This window comes from Leptopilina boulardi, unplaced genomic scaffold (genome assembly GCF_019393585.1).
Source record: "Leptopilina boulardi isolate dan_hultmark-lab unplaced genomic scaffold, ZJU_Lbou_2.1 LbouV2_317, whole genome shotgun sequence".
Classification (NCBI taxonomy): Eukaryota; Metazoa; Arthropoda; class Insecta; order Hymenoptera; family Figitidae; genus Leptopilina; species Leptopilina boulardi.
Genome location: NW_026137882.1, coordinates 999735 through 1007242, shown reverse-complemented (window position 1 = coordinate 1007242; position 7508 = coordinate 999735).

Genomic DNA, 7508 nt, shown 5'->3' with positions numbered 1-7508 from the left:
GATTCATGTGAAACTTGTCACTTGGGGGGTTTTCGGGGTCGCTGATTACGAATCCGATATCAGATTTAGAAAATTGAAAATGGCGGATCCAATATGGCGGACGAAATGATTAACTTTCATTAGATTCATCTGAAACTTATTACTCAGGGGTTTTCGGGGTCGATAATTACGAATATGATGTCAGTTTTTAAAATTGCAAAATAATGCTGGTGTCATTATTGCCTATTAATTTTGTAGCTTTTAGTGCCTGTTGTTAGGAGTTTAGTATGAAAATGAAAATTACAGACCCAGGCTCAATCGGTGAGGTAGTGGGAGAACGCTACACAGAGAAAACGAAACGACGCGCTGATTGCCTTATAACAGCAGTTCCACATGGGAGCTTCTTTGCTACTGTCGTACCCCCCCCCTTTTCATTTACCCAATGCACTCCCCTCTACGCCATCGTGGAGGGGAGTGCATTGAGTATGCACTCAATGCATTTCTCAATATGATAATAATCAGTGAAAATTATTTTTTTGATTGTTGAAAACTGAATTCAGTGTCTTATAACTTATGAATTAGGGGTGGATTTCAAGGGTAGGGGGTGAGTTTATTATTATTATCCATATCTGTGAAACATTGAAATATTTTTTTACAATTCAGAAGCACTTAGAATCCATATAATTTTTTTCATTTATTCACAAAAACATTTATCATTAAGGGGTGGTTATTTGACTTAAGGGTTGTTTTTCAGGGGTTGTTTATATTCAGTATTAATACTTAGTTATCATAGAAAATTTTTTTTTTCATATTTTCGAAAATCAGTGAAAATTATTTTTTTGATTGTTCCAAACTGAGAATAGTTATGAATTAGGGGTGGGCTTCAAGGGTAGGGGGTGAGTTTATTATTATTATTATTATTATTATCTATGTCTGTGTAACTTTCAAATAATTGTTTATAATTTAGAAGCAATTAGAATCTATAGATTTTTTTTAATCATTTACAAAAACTTTCACCGTCAAGGAATGATTATTTGACTTTAAGGGTGTTTTCAAGAGGTTATTGATCCTTTTCAATTTTTAAGCAACCAGGCAATGTTTATAAATAAATAAAAAGTAGATAAGAGCTGAAAAATATTTAATTCATCAATTTGGTTAAATATCAGTTTTTTGGGGTAGTAATGTACCGTGGGGGTGGTTTTAAGGGGTGAGACATGTTAAAAAAATTTTTTTTCTCATACTGAATACTTTAGTAATTAAATCTAATATACATTATAAGCCTAAAGTAACGACAAAAAACTCGGCCATTAAAGGGTTAAAGTAAGACTTATTCTATGAGCGTGTTAGAAACTGTATCAGTCTAGTTTGTGTCCCATATTGAAACTAGCTTCTTTTCGGGTTTGAAATAAAACTTATTTTTCCCTGTGTATGGTTAAATTGAAATATATAATAATTACTTTATTTTGATTTAAATAAATTATTTAATTTTAATTAAAATATTTACACCGAAAAAAATGTTCGGTTGTTGCAAACGAACTGTTTTATCAAAATATGACTAACCTAACTCTCGGTTTCAAGTAACCGAACAAGTTTAGTTGTATTTAGTTGGGTTCAGGAGGAATATGCCGAAAATTGAAGTCAAGCGAGCTTTTACAAACAAATATTTTAAAACACTTTTATAAAATCAGCAAATTATTTTTGAAGTGTATTTACGTTACTACGAGTCACAAATACAAATAATTAAGGATAAATATCGTAAAATTAATGAGATATTGGCAAAATAAAATTGTTATACCAGCTTCCAGATAACCAAGCGTACTAATCGTTATTTACGAGTACGGAGTACTGGTATTATACTAGTTTCATACCAGTACAAAATAATTATGCATGTCGTACCAGTACGGAACTAGTTAAATAAAAGTATGTCGTACTGTTAGAATTATAAAATGTGAGTACTCGATAAAAGTATAGTACTAGTACAATACCAGTACGTTGTACTTCTGAAATAAGAAGCACATCAAGTTTAAAATTCTTTTCTTTTCTTTCTTTTTTAAAATTCTTTTCTCACCAAATAATCAGTTAATACTTGATAAAGTTAATTAATTAAAATAATATAAAAGATCGGATATTTTAATATAAGTGAGAATAGAAGTTACATATTTTATATAATATATGCAAAGACATATATTATATAAATAAAAAAAATTATTTTATAAAAATAAATAAATAAAAATAAATATTATTATTTCAGTCCTCCCAAAGATTTCCCATTTAATAATAAATTAAAATAATTAAAATACTATTGTAGAAGGAGAGGAGAGGGGTATAGAATTTTTTACTTCATGCAACATACTAGTATTGTACCAGTACAATAACGGTACGTTATCTAACTCACAGAAGACTTTCAGTACGTCGTACTAATATCGTACTCGTGTTCTACCGATATTGAATACCGGTACTCCGTACTAGTAGAGTTTGTTTGTTTGTTTTGTTTAAATGGCCTCTTGTACTAGTAGAGTACCTGGTACCGTGCGAAGGTACATGGCTGGTACAGTACCAGTACGTCTAGTACGCCGTACTAGTATTATACTACTACTGTACTAGTACGTGTGTTATCTGGGAGGTGACTCACAGAAATTCATTTAAACTAAAATCATTATAAATTATAATTATTTGAACAATTTTATATGTATTATAGCTATCTGTGAAACATTCTATCACTAAGAATAAATAATTGTAAGAGTAAAACCTTTATCAAAATACATTAAGAATTATAAATTCTATCCAAATTTAAAAAAAAGAGAAAAATTTTGAAGAAACGTGGCAATGATGCATTTCATTGAATATTATAAATAACCTTTTTTGAATCGCAGTCTTTGTCTACGTTTTACTGTCACAGATGACATCAGATAAACAAATATGGCGTCAGAAATAAATTTATTTAAAGCTTTTGTGTAGCAGTTTTAAAATTTCGCGCCAAATTTTGTTTAATTAAAAAAAATACACTGTTGTCATGTTTCACGGAACTTTTGCTGAAATATTTATTAATTTCACTTTAAAAATCTTTTTCACATAGTAATCGACGGTGAAGTCTCATTTAAACATTTTTTACATTGTTTTGGAGGTTTAATTCATTCAAAAATCACATTTCTAGGACTCTATATCTTTACTGAAAGTATTTTAAAAAAATAAATTTATAGGTTTGGAGAGGTGAAAATTGTTTAAACTTTACAAAATTACGTAAAATTAATTTTTCTTTAACATATTTCAAAAGCATCAAAAAATCTTTAATTTTTGTTATGGCACGTTCCTTAAATCAACCGAACTTGTCGTTTGTTAAAACCTTATATAATATTGATGTCTCATTTCATTTGTATACATAAATATGTAATCAAAAAAAGGTTAAACAGTAAATAAGGATCAGTTAGGCTACTAGTTACCTATATCATTATACATTAAAAATGTTAAATTTTTTAAAGATAATTATAATAGTTGTCTCCTATTAAGTATTTCATTAACCTAATCATATCTGATAAGGGAGAAATTTAATTGACCAATAGTCAAATTTTTATGTACGAAACTTGTATAAATATTTTCGTTCTGGGATCATATCCCAGCAGCGAGAAACGACCCACTTTTTTCAGAAACCATGTACGAAAATATTTATACAAGTTTCGTACATAAAAATTAGACTGTTGGTGAATTAAATTTCTACCTTATCAGATATGATTAGGTTAATGAAATACTTAATAGGAGACACCTATTTACCATCTTAACTACAATATTAAAATTCAAAAACAATATTACCATTCTCACTAGATAATTATAATAGTACATTAAATAATAATAATCAATTATTTAACTATTGCGATAAAAATTTATATAAAATATTTGCAAATTAAATTACAAATACCTAATAAAATAAAAGAAGAAAATCTTTTCATATTTTCTTATGAATTGGGTAATATTAATTAATAAATTATACATATTAGTATTTATTGTATATATTAATAAATATTTATTTAATAAATTCTAAATTTATTAATCAGATAAAAGATTTAGATTCAGCGATTAAAAGAACAGTTTTTATTTTATTTATTATTATTTTATTAATTTTACTTATTATTATTTTTTTATGTGGCGAATTTAATTATTTTTTAAAATTTTCATCAACCCATTTTTACCCTTAAAATATAAACTTATTTCAATATATAAATACAGGTACTTAGTCATAGTTACATCAGTTTTTTTTACAGATTTATTTCAAACAGGAAGTATCACAAAAACGGGATAAGCCTGACTTTCGTTGCGGCCTCGCGTACAGCAAGTTCTTATCAATATCAGGGAACTTCTCTAGTTGCGCTTACCTCGTTTTTTTCTCAGTCTTTTAGATTTATTTTTGGACAATTGATTGTTTAAATTAAAAAATAATATAGCAAAATTTATTAATCTGCTTCATTCAAAGCTAAATTTTTCATCTTAAGATAGTTTCCATAATAAAGAGCATGAATTATTATTATTTAATTAAAACAATAAAATAAATATGTGTATATACATAATTTTTCACAAATTTTTACTGCGTTGATATGTATCTTGACTTTATTTACGGCAGCATGAAATTGAGAACCATAAGGTTTGCTAGCTGATTCGAGTTATTGATTCACTATTAACTGTAAATAATGACCTTCCCTTCAACGAAAAATATGTTACGAAAATAAAAAAGCTTAAGGTATCCATCATCTATGGATTGCAATGCCTGTTAAAAGAACCTTCATTCCCTTATAACTACATAGTATTGTGCTGAATTTTTAAGAGGTGCTTCTCGAATGGATCCATTTTTCACATTGTGTTCTTTGTTTACGGTCATCAATATACTTTTATATTTTGAAAATTCTAAATTATTTTATTTTTGCAAACTCTCTTTTTTTAATCTTTAAATTTTGTAGGCTTACGTTATGAAACAGATGTTTAATCAGCTATATCATTTTTATAGTAACGTTACATCATTGTTTTTAATTTAAAACCAGCTTCAAAACAGTTAAGAAAAATGTCATTTTTCAATGTGACGAATCGAAATGTCACGGAGAAAAACTTTGGATTTATATATCAGAAAAACCCAAAATCGAATTGCCAAATCACTATTGTAGAAGATTCCTCTAATACAGATACTTATTATTCAGTAAGTTATTTTGCAGAATTGTATTTTCATATTTTTTATAATAACTTTAAATAAAGCAAACCTAAAATTTTTAATATTATATATGTCACACATGCAAATTTATTTTATTAATTATTTCATTAATTAAAAGTATAATTAACATGGACTAAACTTTTTTACAATTAATAAAGTTTTTAATAAGAAAATAAAATAAAAAAAAAATAAACGTTTTTTTGATTTATTTTAAAATTAAGCAAATAAGGCAAAATATTAATGGTTTTCAGTCTGTTAGTGAACTTTTAAAAATAAATCGCACGAAATTACTCGAAACTTTTCATCTGCTTTTTTTGAGTTTCTGATTAGGAATCTGATACCTATGAATTTCAAAAATTCAAAATGTCAGATATAATATGGCGAGCATAATTTGAACGAATCGTCCCTATTCCAATTAGTAAAAAATAACTATATTAACAGTCAAATTTGACTAATTATTAGTGGTAAGAAAATTACTAAATATTTAGTAGATATAAATTTACTAATTTTTTAGTCATATAAAATAACCTAAAAATTAGATTAACTAATGAATTAATTATTTTTGATTAAAAATTAATCATTACTGTTACTAATTAATTTAATAAACGAATCGGCGCAGAAAATAAGTCAAAAGTGCCTAATTCAGATTTAGAGAGTATGGCAATATTTTTAACCCTTGTTCTTAATGTACATTTTAGATTTATGTTCGCCTTTACTCTGATGCTTGACCTTCGTTTTGAGGTTTGGTTCGCCTATTGACTTCAGATCTAAATATTTAGGTTGTCTTTGGTTCTTGCACTTTAAGTTAAATTGTTGTAATTTTAAAACTTATGACATATTTCAAATTGTATTTATATTTAAACGCCACTTAAGCGGACTGTTCAGGAGCGTCGTCCGCTTAATCGAACAAAGAAAGTTTGAAAAATATTCGATAAAAATAAGAAACGTATATTGTCATTTCTGTACCAACCTCCCGCCGAGTCTGCTTAAGTGGTTATCCAAGTGTATATAAAAAATTTTACGTATAAAATTTTTCAATATTTATTGATAAAAATTTAATTTCTTGCATATTAAGTTAACCGCTTGGTTTTCAATTAAAATTTTGTTTTGTCACTTTTACATTAAAAAGAATGAAGCATCTAAAATATTAGCGTCTTTTGTAGGTTTACAAAAAAAGAATATTGCTTCGGATACGTTAATATTCTTTGATGCACCTTATATTTGTAGTATTAATGACATGAGTTAATCCTGTGATATGAGCGTGCCAAAAAGTCTTAAAGCAGACCGCTGGCTATAAGTCATTTGTTGTAGAAAAGAACCATAGTATAACATAAGAAAGAAGTCTAATAAAACTAAAAAGCAAAGTGTCACCGAAAATGGCGAAACCCACGCCAACTGCGAACTTGAAGTTAATATATTTTACCTACTGCTGCCTTGAATATCTCGCCATGGAGTTTTATATATTACGTGAGGTATTTATGTGTCACCGCCTTACCTAAGCGTTTAATATATTAACTATCAGAGAAATATATATATACATTTTTTTTCTGAGACCAGATTACACCAGATGCGAATGCTAGGAGAGTTTAAAAAAGAAAAAAAAAGAAAAATACCTTTTGGAGATGAACAATTTTGCACACACGTTCGACTTGCAAATGAGACGAATTAATAATTTTAAAAGTGTCAGTTTATTCTAATGCATCAGGAGTGCAAAGAAAAATATGCAGTTTAAGTTCGATGTAAGCAATTTTTTATTTTTTTCTAATAAACTTTTAATACCTTCTACTAACGTTTCACTCTGATCCGAGAAATTCAGTTTTTTCGAACGATTTTTTCGTTTTCCTATTTGTTTTCCGAACGATCATCTCGTTTTTTCTTTTGTTAATTGTCTAATTGAAAAACTCAATGTAAATATTTATATCTCGAGTCATGCACAATTTTTGTTCAAAAATTTGTTATTTTTTCTGAACAATTTCTTAGATTAAATGTATAATAATAATAAATTTTTATATTCCACAACGAAGTCGAGCTACTTTTTTAAAAATAATTAGGATAATTATATTGACTTTAATTAATTAAAATTTATTTTTGTCATAAATTAAATTAAAAATTATTTAGAATATATTAAAAACAAGAAATATTATATATAGGGTCAGTTGGGGTAAATGGGGACAAAATTGCTATTTTTCACGAATTACGTACACGAAAAGAAATCTTGTTATAATATTTAATAAATCTAAATTGAAATTTTGATATTTTTGTTTTTCAATTGCGAAACATTCTGGTTTGATAATAAAAGTTAGTATAGTTTTACGAATTCCTTTAACTGAAAACATTT